Source organism: Acinonyx jubatus, chromosome X (assembly GCF_027475565.1).
Source record: "Acinonyx jubatus isolate Ajub_Pintada_27869175 chromosome X, VMU_Ajub_asm_v1.0, whole genome shotgun sequence".
Classification (NCBI taxonomy): domain Eukaryota; kingdom Metazoa; phylum Chordata; class Mammalia; order Carnivora; family Felidae; genus Acinonyx; species Acinonyx jubatus.
Genome location: NC_069389.1, coordinates 9466590 through 9479021, shown reverse-complemented (window position 1 = coordinate 9479021; position 12432 = coordinate 9466590). Strand labels below are relative to the sequence as shown.

Sequence of the window (12432 nt, the reverse complement as noted above, 5' to 3'; positions counted from 1 at the left end):
AAATCAGCTGAGAGTGATCAGGGTTAATATACTGAAAAGTCCCCGGTACCCCGGATCAGCTGATAAACCTATTAGAGAGAATAAAAACGGAGATCTTTCCGAGGGGGTTGTTAGGAGCCAAACACTGTTTTTACTGCTTTGTATGTGTTATCTCATTAAGTACCAAAAAAAACCAAAAAAGAAAAAAACAAAGAAAACGGTATTATTTCTTTACAAGTAATGGAATGAATGCACATACCACGTAAGTGATAGCTACACAGGCAGTAAATGTCAAATACCTTCTTATCGAGCCAATTTGCTATGCAAACAATCGGTATGGATCAATAGCTTTCTCACATATAGATGACAACTGACGCAGTGGTGATAGGAAGGGGGATCCCATCGAAAACAGCAACACATATAGGAACTACCTGGGAAGGAAACCGGCGGAGAACGCTTAGGAACGAAGGAGATAGTAGAAAGGCAGGCGACTCTAACGCTCTATCCTGCCCGCTGCTGTGGGCTTTCCACTTGACCCCAGGTCCGCCCTGCAAGCTTTTGCATTCCACTCCGTGTCCCAGGAGGCGGAGCTGTATGAACTTGACCAACTGGTTGGTGCCAAAGGCTGCCGGTTGGGTTTGGCCGATGTGGAGAGGGGTCAGGGTATTTACGCCCCTGGCTCCCGCCCCTTGCAAGGCTGTGGGTTGGCCGCAAGCTTGTTAGGTGCCGCTCTCCTCAGGAACACTCTTGCTGAATTTCACTGATTGCTCCTTCCCCTTGCCGTCGTAGGCCTGGGGTTGCGAAGATGCATGAGAAGAAGTAAATAAATGAAGAGAAAAACATCGTTGCCTGGGTTAGAGTCCACAACATTGTAAAAGATGGAAATTGTGCTTAAGTTGATTTGTAAGTGCCGTGCAATCCCAACCACATACCGACAGGATTTCAAGGGGCGCTTGCCAGATCGACTCTAAACCGGGAGGCAATCTGGAAATCAGTCGGGCATTTTTGTTCATCTCAAAGATTAGGGTTAGCTCCTAAAATAAGGATGATACCTAGGAGGATGAACAGTAATCCCTGTTGATTTTGTATTCAAATTTCCCCAATTTGTCGCCAATGTCATCTCCTTTCATTTAGTAAACATTTGTTCCAGAAATGAGGCATTGGAGCTGACCGGGGTGAGACCACCTATGGGAATAGCCAGGTAATTTCTAAATGGAAAAGTAACACAGGGGGGATTTCGCTTCCTGATGTGTCAATGCAGTATAACGCCCATCACCTGTGACATGGTACCAGCACATCAACGAAAGAGAGGGGGTATCAGAATTGAGTAAAGGCACATATGGGACATTAGTTTAACGTTTTATTTATTTTTGAGACAGGGAGAGACACAGCATGAACAGGGGAGGGTCAGAGAGAGGGAGACACAGAATCTGAAATAGGCTCCAGGCTCTGAGCTGTCAGCACAGAGCCCGACGCGGGGCTCGAACTCACAGACCGAGAGATAATAACCTGAGCTGAAGTCGGCCGCTTAACCGACTGAGCCACCCAGGCGTCCCAGGGACATTAGTTTAAAGTCACATCAATAGCAGGGCGCCTGGGTGGCTCAGTCGATTAAGCGTCTGACTCTTGGTTTCAGCTCAGGTCATGATCCCACGGCTCGTGAGTTTGAGCTGACAGCACAGAGCCTGCCTGTGATTCTCTCTCTCTCCCTCTCCCTCTGCCTCTCCCCTGTTCGTGCTTACTGTCTCTGTCTCTCTCTCAAAATAAATAAACTTAAAAAATTAAAAGTATGTTTAAAAATAAATAAAATCACATCAGTGGCAAACGAAATTATTAAAATAATGTTGGGCAGCTGGCTTAAAGTTCAGAAAAAATTAAGCTATTCTACCTCATTTCTTATAGCTGCCCTACCTTGCTTCTTACATCAAAATTAATTTCAGATGGTCCAAATATTTAATTTTTTTTCAATGTTTATTTTTGAGAGAGAGAGAAAGAGACAGAACATGAGCCGGGGGGGGGGGGGCGGGGGAGGGGGTAGAGAGAAAGGGAGACCCAGAATCCGAAGCAGGATCCAGGCTCTGAGCTGTCAGCATAGAGCCCAATGCAGGGCTCAAACCCACGAACTGTGAGATCATGATCTGAGCCAACGTCGGACACTTAACCTACAGAGCCACCCAGGTGCCCCCAGATGGTTCAAAAATTTAAGTATAAGACACTGAACATTGAAAGTATTAGAAGAAACCATAGAGAAATCTATAATCTTAAAAGGAGAAACTTGTTCTACATATGATGATGGCAACGAGAAAATACCCCACAGCAACAACCCCAGTGTCTTAAAGGAAACATTAAAAACTCTGACTACATAAAATTCAATCTACTCTCTCATCTGTAACGGAGGGGTGAGGCTTTGTGATCAGTGAACACTGACCAGGCTTCATACGGTGAGATCCTGAGAAATGATACTCTGTATTGAGCATATAGATTATGCTTTCTTATATTGACCTTTGATTTGTGTCTCGTAGCTCCCCAGTGATACTACAGACCCCACAGTTAGGAATGTATTGTCCCCAGCGTCCTGTCCATAGCAGGGGCTGAAGAATTCACCTTAGGTTAATTTTGAGAGGAAGGTGGTTAAACAGATTAATCAAATGAAGTGACCAGTCATCTGATTCGTTTCACTAGCTGTTTAACCAGTTCAAATGCCCCTTGTCCAGTAGTCAAGTGTAAAGAGAGTCCATGGTTTTTTGGGGTTTTTTTACTCAAAAAGATACCAAGTCCTCCCTAAATCAATGTGGTGAATTCAGTAGCAGAGTGGTTATTGATTTTTCTAATAATGGATACGATACCATTCTACTTTAACTTCAATTATATCAACAGCCTGTTTGTTTAAATAAAATGTTTCTTTTTTCTGCCCAACTTTATCTTGAAAACCTTCAGCTCTACAGAGGAGTGGGAAGAATTGTCCCATGCAGCCTGTATGTCTGCTGCCTGAGTGAGAGTGAGCCCCATCGGTTTTCTGTCTTTGTATGTGGATATTTACGTACACATTTGTTTTCATAATCACTTGTAAGTTGCAAACAACATGACATTTTAGCTCCAAGCACATAAGCCTGTATCTTCTAAAATAAGGATGACCCCTAAAAGAATTTACAATAATCCCGTAACACCATCTCATGTTGATTCTACATTTAAATTTCCCCAATTTGTCCCCAGGCCATCCTTTATAGATGTTTTTGTTTTTTCTGATTCAGGAGTCACTCAGTGTTCACACAGTGAGTTTGCTTATATCTCTGTAATCTTTTTACACCCTTTCTTTGTATAAAAGCTTTTTTTCTTTTTAATGTGTGGTACCACCCCCAAAGGTGACTTTAAGCTCTGTGACAAAAATGTACTCCTGAATGACAGAGCCGTATTTCCAGCTATGGGCTGGACTGTTTTATATATATAAACATGGACAAATGTTTCCAGAACAACGCCCTAAGATTTTGAAACATGAATGTGTAAAAGCTGAAAAAGCTTTTTTATGAAACAAAAAATAACTAACACTGCCCCATTTAAAAACTACAAGAATTTTCTGTCCCCTTAGAGATCGAGGCAGCAAAATTTGTTGTATTCTTTTCTTTCGGGTTCCTTCTCTCTTCCCCACCCTGCCCCCCGCCACGTTCCCCTCTCTGAAAATATTTTGGCTGGGGCTTTTAGTTGGGTAAATATAAGGCAAGGCAATAGACTTTAACCTTTTCTTTAATTTTAATGGAAAATACATACTCATGAGGCAAGATCTAATGCATAGAAAACAGAAGAAGAAAGAAAAAAAGAAAGGAAGGAAGGGAGATAGATTGAATGGGGCTTTTAGGCAAATATAAAGGACTTTCATTTTTTAAAAATTTTCCTAGGTAATATATGTATGTGGTTTGGAACTTTTATAGATAGAGAGAGGGACAGAAATTGGGTTGGGGTCTCCAAGGCCACCCCCAGGTGCAATGATTCGTAAGGAGGAGTCACAGCTATGATTCCATTTTTTTTTCTCTTTTAAAGTTTATTTATTTAGAGAAAGAGAGAGAAAGAGAGAGGAGGGACAGAGAGAGAGAGAGAGAGAGAATTCCAAGCAGGGTCTACACTATTAGCACAGAGCCCCATATGGGGCTCGACCTCACCAACTGTGAGATCATGGCCTGAGCCAAAACCAAGAGTCGGACACTTAGCCAACTAAGCCACCCAGGCACCCCCCCACAGCTATGATTCTTCATAGTGAAAGGACACAAACCAAAATCAGTATAGAGAAAAGGCCCATGGGGTAATAATGACTGGCACAAGCCAGGCACAAGCTTCCTACAGGAAGCACTTAATTCCCCCCACAACCAGTCGACAAGGCACATGTAAAATATTGTCTACCAGGGGAACTCATTAGAGACGCAGCAACGAGGGTTTTTACTGGGGACTGGTCACGGAGGCACCCTCTGCCTAGCACGGGCCAAAATTCCAGACTCCCAGACTGATAGCAGGTGTTGGACGTAAATCGTATCGTTTACAAAAACAGTTCAGTTGCAGTGAGCCACCCTTATCCGTTCTGGGAACGGTGAGAACCCACTAGAAATCCAAGTTGCCAGAATACAGGCCTTTCTGATGCCAGCAGTCTCCAGCCTGCTGTGTTAACTCTTCTGCAGAGATAACCTACACACATCCATTCGCAGATAAGATACAAGAAGCCATTATTTGTGGTTTACCCTTATGGGTCCTGCCAAAGTTTCTTTATATTCTAATCCCCCTCCTTTAAAAAAAAAGGTTTTTTTATGCTTTATTTATTTTTGAGAGAGAGAGAGAGACAGAGCACAAGTGGGGGGGAGGGGCAGAGAGAGAGAGAGAGAGAGAGAGAGCACAAATGGGGAGGGGGAGAGAGAGAGAGAGAGAGACAGAGAGACAGAATCTGAAGCAGGCTCCAGGCTCTGAGCTGTCAGCACAGAGCCCAATGCAGGGCTTGAACTCACAAACCATGAGATCATGACCTGAGCCAAAATCGGACGCTTAACCGACTGAGCCACCCAGGTACCCCTGCCCCCTTCTTTTTTACCCACAGGTATTATAACCACACTCCGAGCAGTCTTAAGGGTTAACTTGCTTTAAGGTAACACACACCTTATTTGCTGACCTCAGGCCCTTGATCTGTAACACAAGTAATTTAATTTCTTGGAGACTTACAGACCACTGGTCTTGGGGAGTGAAGGACCAGAACGTTCCCGGGCCACAGAAGCCAGCAAGTCTGTCGGAGGCGGCCTCGGCTTTCTGATTAGCCTCGCTACTTTTTTAGCACAATGTTTTTTCCTTGTTTTCGGTCACACAGATGATTTTACCAACCTCCCTTTGTGTATCTGTAGACCTTGCCCCCCTTTGCAGAAAGAACATCACGAAACAGGAACAGGACATCCCTCGCTCACCCCCGAGCTCTGAGATAAGGTTTGTAGTTGGCACCATTGAGTCCGCATGAAATCAAGGAATGTTGCAGGCCAGTGCACTCCCTCTGCTGATTAACTGCCCTAAACCCCTTTCAAAACCTCTGAGCTGGGCAGAAACCTCAGAGTTGGCCTTCGGACAAGAGTCCGCCTTCTCCCCAAGGTACCAGCCTCCTGAATAAAGCTCCTATTCCTTTCCAGGCAAAACTTGTCTCTTGAGTGATGGCCTTGTGGGCAACCGCCAGCTGAACTTGGGTTTGGCTACGGAATGCTTTGTTAACAGTTACTTTCTACCCCTTCCGCAGTGGCTAACCTTTAACTATGAATGATGCTCTGCGCAAGAGTTCGCTTCTAGCTGGCCTGTGAGATCAGGCCTCTCACTGGCTGGATTCCTCGTACTTGGGTTTCTCAGTCTAACTGCATTTCTTTGGCTCCTTTTTGGTGGAAATAAAGAGGATCGGGAATGGCCCTCGGTGGCTCGTTAGGGTTTAGGAAGCTGGGACAGGCATGTGCTAAACATGTGCTTCTGGAAAAATTCTTTCTGAAGAAAACAATTTATCTGTAATTCAAATTTAATCGGGTACCCTGTATTTTATCTGGCAGTCCCAGTTTAGGGTCATATTTTAATCTAGCGATTTAAACATTGCAGAACTCCCGGGATCGAGCCTCTGAAGTTCAAAGGAAGTGCAGACGTAAGCCGGCGTCCAGGGTGGCGCCTGCCCAGGCAGACAGCCGGGGACAGAAGCCCCGGGTTTGGGTCCTAGTGCCACCATTTGACTCTGACACGGACATCAAAGTAATTCTGCAGAAACTTAGCATCATACACACCCTCCTAAGGCTTATGGGAACCTAAATAAGCCCGTTAAACTGCTCCTGTCTGCCCAATGCTGTGTTCCCAGCGCAGGGAAGTCAAATGTCTTGTTTCTGTAGGCGAGTTGCTTGATTTGGGTGAGCATGTGAGCGAAAGGAAGGTATTCACCCCACTGCTTCCCCAATTTTTGCCGTCTCCCCTCTCAGATGCTGAAAGTCAGGGTCTGCTTGATAAAACGAACAGCAGGCTTTCGTGGCAAGCATCATGGTATTTTTGCAACAAGTCTGAAGTTCTAACCCCTCCAGTCAGATACAACCATGACCGTTTCGAAATAATATTCTCTGTTAGAAAGTTGCAGACACCATGAGCCTACTCCACGTAAGTGAGACGTGGAAACAGAACACAGCCTACATCATTCTTTTGTCTACCGTGTATTTTTAGCATCGTAAAGCCCCAGTATCATAATTAACCTTGTTTTTTGTTTCTCACTGCCGCCTCCCCCCAAAAAAACACTAAAATATGTAGTGCCTCTCTGCTTAGTCCTGTAAGTTTCATTTCACCTGGAAATGAAAGTGTTCCAAAGACGTCCTTAACAGGATATGCAAATTCATATAACAAAACCCTTCTTTCGTTTTTGAACTCTAATCCCCATGTATGTATTAGAGTTCGCCAGACGAGTCCAAAGGGGCGGGTGCTTTGAAAAAAGGCCCCGGATGCAAATAATGGAGGCGATGATGTGGTTAAAAAGAGAAAAGGCTATTTATGGAAGTTCTGTCCGCTGCCTTGGAAAATCAGCCCTAGTGGATTTGTTAGTAGCGAGGGACAGCAGAAAGACACTTGCTTGGGATTGGAGGGACAGCGCTAGCTCATAAAAATGCCAAGTCCCATCTGTATGTTCCTTCATCCTACTGATGATTCTGTTGGTTTAGAAGCACCGTCATTCACAACGCTTGAGAATAAAACCCCTGCGAGGTATGATTTGCCCACAAGGAAACTGATACCCAGGGGACGTGTACGTCTAGGAAGATGCGAAACTGGGTTACAATTCACGTTTTGTGACTCTGCTGCCCATGTTCTGTCATCTCATCAGCCAGCATCTCGTCAATTTAACCCAGATAACAACAAAACGTCCTTTTGGAGTTTGTGATTCTAAAGATTTGTTTTGCGTATCGATGATGATATTCATATTGATATTCATAGGAGATGCTGTCCTGTTTCGATTCTCTATTCCTGATAACAAACTGCTCCATAACGTGTTGGCTTACAAGAGCAACCGTTTCATTTGTTTACAGGTCTGTGCATTGGATGGGGCTTTGCTGGGCTATTCTGTCGGTCTCTATTGGGTCTCCCATGAGGTTGCAGTCAGATGGCTTTGTTCACACGTCTGGTGTCCCAGTGGGGAAGGTCGGGAGGCTGTGACCTTTGTCTCTCTCTCTCTCTTTTTTTTCCATGTAGCTAGCTAGCATGGGCTTCTATTCATAGGGTTAGATCCTAAGAGTAGCATTTCAATAGAGCCAAGCTCTATTTTGGGGACGCCTGGGTGGCTCAGTCGGTTAAGTGTCCAACTCTTGAGTTGGGCTCAGATCATGATCTCACAATTTTGTGGGTTTGAGCCCCACATCGGGGTCTGTGCTGACAGTGCAGAGCCTGCTTGGGATTCCCTCTCTCTCCGCCCCTCCCTGGTCTCTCTCCCTCTCTCTCTGCCCTTTCCCCACTTGCACCATCTCTGGCTGTCTCAAAAATAAATAAATCAACTTTAAAACAAAAACAAAAAAACACACCCCATGCCCCATTCTAAGGCTGGAACTGTAAGAGGAAACTGACAAAGCCAATAACTTAGCGACTTACCCAAATCTCACCCAGCTCATGGCAGATGTAGGGGATCAGTGTTAATTTCATGTCCTACCAAAACACTGCTGCTCAATTTTGGTGATTGCCATTGCCTTGTTCCCCTTGTTCCAGAACGTTTTTCTACTTGAAATTGGTCCAGAAGTCAGGAAAGAGGGTGAAGGAAGAAGGTCCTGGTTAGAATCAATCAGCGGTTCTCAACCAGGGATGAGTTTCCCCCCAGGGACTATGTGGCAATGTTTGGAGACCCTTTTTTGATTGTTACAACACGTGCACAACACAGCCCCCACCACAAAGAATGATCCAGCCCAAAATATCAAAAGTGCTGAGGTCGAGAAACCCTGACACCGGTTCTCCTGGGGGAGCAAAAGAAAATGGCCAGAGGGACAAAAAGGAGGGAGCAGAGGGGTTGTGTCCCTGGGGAGAGGTGTGCAAGCCCAGGGACAGGCTGGTCCTCGATAGCTCAGAGAGCTTCCCTCCCCTTCCCTCGGCAACCCCCACCCTCTCCCTGCTTTCCTTCCTCACCTGTGGCCTTCCGTGCCCCATTCCAAAATGCCTCCATCAGGGACCTTGAGACACTTCTTGGGGATAAAACTGGCTCTGAGGAAAATATGTGATAAACAGAAGAAACTAGTCATTGTAGGGAAAAAAGATTGCTTAACAGCAGAAGCACACCAGAAATGGCTACTGAAACAATCAAGTATATATTTTTTAAGTTTGCTTATTTATTTTGAGAGAGAGTGAGCAGGGGAGGGGCAGAGAGAGGAAGACAGAATCCCAAGCAGGGTCCACACTGCCAGTGCAGAGCCCTGCACCAGGCTCAAACCCACGAACCATGAGATCATGACCTAAGCTGAAATCAAGAGTCAGACACTCAACCAACTGAGCCACTCGAATGTCCCTAAAACAATAAAGTATCCTAACACCTTCAGAGAATGCTCAGCAGCCCTGGTCCTAAACAGAGGCTATTCTGGGGCTTAAAGAAACTTAGGGTTTGTTCCTTGGTCACTCAGATGAGTGAGTACATATTGATGGCACTTCCTGAGTTCATTCTATAGCAAATACACATCAAAATGTGCCCCTGACATCAGGGTAAGAGCATTTGACTGCAAAATGTGCCCCCAACGAATCACCCTGATGATTTTAAAGAGGAACACAAATTCAGTTTCAGTCCTTAATTTTTTTTTTCTGTGATTCATAGTCTTGGTGTCAGTACAAGAAGATACTGAATCTAGGGGCACCTAGGTGGCTCAGACGGTTAGGCGTCCGACTTCAGCTCAGGTCGTGATCTCATGGTTCATGAGTTCGAGACCCGTGTTGGGCTCTGTGCTGACAGCTCGGAGCCTGGAGCCTGCTTCGGAATCTTGTGACTCCCCCTCTCTCTGTCCCCTCCCCAGCTCATGCTCTGTCTCTGTTTCTCAAAAAATAAATAAATGTTAAAGAAAAAAAAAGATACTGAATCTATTGCTCCCTTGTCTAGGGACAACCAGAGAAGACTATCTTCAGACACGGCCAAGCGCTTACAGATCTCTGACCCCCTCCTCAATGCTCAGAAGGGCAATGTCCATCAACGAATGCTCAGGACACTCTGTCTTCTGCTTGGACTGTGCCCTGGGGTCTCTAAAGACCACTTAAAACAGCATTGAGGGCAGCTGTGCTAAAGGACTGGCCGTCAAGCCAGGTCTCGAATGCATTTTCTCAAAATGTCTCCCTATTTCCTCCTACAAGCCTTCAGCTTCTACAGTTCAGTGACAGCGTATTTAATAAGAACCATGATGCCACAGGTCACTCACTGGCATGTTGTTGGGCTTGTCACATAGCCTGCTTTCTGTTGCAGCACGAAATCAGAGCCATGCCCATGGGTTACCTTAGCTAAGGCAGTGCTGGGGATCCAGAACCATCTACCTTAGAAGACAGAATGAGGGTGACCCAGCATCCTGGTCTGCTCAGGACTTGAGGGGCTTCCTGGAATGTAGGGCTTTCAGTGCTAAAATGGAGAAACTTCCCGGCAAGCCAAAACAAGTGGTTCACCTGATGGGGCTGTAAACATCTTTGCCTCTTTGGAAGCACAACCTTCGGTTACTAGATATTCCAACTAGATCTAGAAGGGATAGCATAGCCTAATAAAACTTCTGGGGACTTCAGCAATCAGCTACCCTCTCATTTTTGTAGAGATACTCAGACCCAGAGTGGTGTAGACATTTTCCCAAGGTCACACAGCTTGCTAGTGGCATGTCAGGAACCAGACTCTAGGTTGCCACACTCCCGATTTAGGATTCTGTCCACTGCATGCCATCGTTTGCTCTCCCAGTCTCTTTTTATCGCCCCTTTAAAGTGCAAAATGCGTGAATCAGTCTCAGCAGCAGGAGCATTGGGCTTCACGTACCCACACTCCAGGTTTTGCAACCGACATCTCTTCGAGGACGAGGTGGTGCTGGACGTGGGCTCGGGCACAGGGACAAGTGGCTGGCATCTGACGGTCTCATCTTCCCGCACCGAGCCACACTGTACGTGACGACCACCGAAGATCGACAGTACAAAGACTACAAGACCCACCGGTGGAAGAACATATACGGCTTTCACATGCTCGCATCAAAGACACGGCCATCAAGGAGCCCCTGGTGGAGGTGGTCATCCACACCATCAAAGTGGCAGACTTGACCTTCACCCCTCCCTTCTGCCTGCAAGTGAAGCGGAATGACCACGTGCACGCCCTGGTGGCCTACTTCCATACTGGCTCCCTCTCTGCCACAAGAGAATGGGCTTCTCCACCAGCCCCGAGTCCCAGTACCTGCTGAAGGGGCACCTGCCTCCTCCCACCTGGGCCAAACCAGCCCTGCACGAGCCCAGGGGCTGCGGTGTTCTTGGGCACTGTTGGGGCTCTCCCTTCTCCTCCTTCCCCCACTCAGAAGGGGGTCTTAGGGCCTGGGTTGGGGATGGCATTTACACCAATAAATCCTTAGCTGGGGGGAAAAAGTGTACACAGCCCTTACGGTTTTGTTGTTGTTGTTTTTGCTGGGGGGAGGGGAGGGGAGAATCTTAAGCAGGCCCCACGCTCAGCACAGAGCCAGACCCAGGGCTCAATCTTGTGACTCTGGGATCATGACCTGAGCTGAAATCAAGAGTCAGACCCTCAACCGACTGAGCCACCCAGGGGCCCCGTGCCCTTACTGCTTGTATCGGGCACCACTTTTGGTTGTTGTTATGCTGAGAAGGTGAATCGAATCGGGTTGTTGTGAATGGCCTCGACTGATCCCTGTCTCCGTTATTGTATGGCATTCTTCCCCATCACCTCTACAGCCATTGGAAGTACTTTCAACATGCAACCATTTGTTACCACCAAATGCTACCATTGACAGAGACAGACACATGCCAGGACACTGTGCCTTGGGTGAGGGGATCATGCTTATGACCAGATCACAGGCACGTGGCTTCACAGCTAGAAAATGCGTGACAATCTTGCTTCTTCCCATCTACTTATATTCTTTCAAAGGGAACATGCAAGATGCCTGCTCTAAAAGTTGAAATGTACAAAACAATCAGTTCTTTTTAATTTTTTTTAATGTTTATTTATTTTTGAGAGAGAGAGAGAGCATGAGTGGGGGAGGAGCAGAGAGAGAGAGGGAGACACAGAATCCGAAGCAGGCTCCACGCTCCGAGCTGTCAGCACAGAGCCCGACGCGGGGCTCGAACTCATGAGCTGTGAGATCATGACCTGAGCCGAAGTCAGACACTTAAGTGACTGAGCCACCCAGGCGCCCCCAAAACAATCAGTTCTAAGCATGTCAGAGGCCTCATTTAATCCTCATCCCATATCTACGAGAGGCACTATTGTCCCGTTTCGTGTCTGTGGAAACTGAGGCACAAGGGAGGTGAAGCAACCCTCCCAAAGAGCTTTTGTTGTTTTAACTCTACTAAGTGGTGAAGTCTGTTTCTGAGCATCACACGCTTTCAGGGGAGAAAATACAGCTCAGAGACTGTGGTCCAGCCAACCAATTTACAATGCATCTCTGGGAAGCAAGGGCAAGGAGAAGGTGGAGGGATGTATTCCCAAGATACAGGGAAATAAATCATAAGGTGAAGATCTGTAGTGAAAAGGAGGGTTCTGTTGACTTCTCTGTGCAATATACGTGACGGATATGGGGATACATTTCAGCCCTCAGCTTCCCATCTTCCTTGGCCATCTTCACTCCAACATATGGTGTACCAAATGCCCGATGCTGTCCTGCTTCAGCCCCTGCTGAAATACAGCCATCTGGTTCTGGAAAATTCTGCCATGAATTATCTATCATGGCAGTCCGTTCACAAAGCCCTTTCTGGTCTCCCTAGCCTGATTCGATCTTCCGA

General features: G+C 46.4%; 1 long non-coding RNA gene across 1 annotated transcript; it reads right to left on the bottom strand.

Annotated features, from left to right (window-relative positions):
• Positions 1-26: 26 nt before the first annotated feature.
• LOC128311500 (uncharacterized) lies at positions 27-8737 on the bottom strand. The gene is made up of 3 exons (XR_008289948.1): positions 8611-8737; positions 8086-8208; positions 27-410 (listed from the first exon to the last, which is right to left on the bottom strand). It is a non-coding gene; the product is annotated as an uncharacterized LOC128311500 (long non-coding RNA).
• Positions 8738-12432: the final 3695 nt, after the last annotated feature.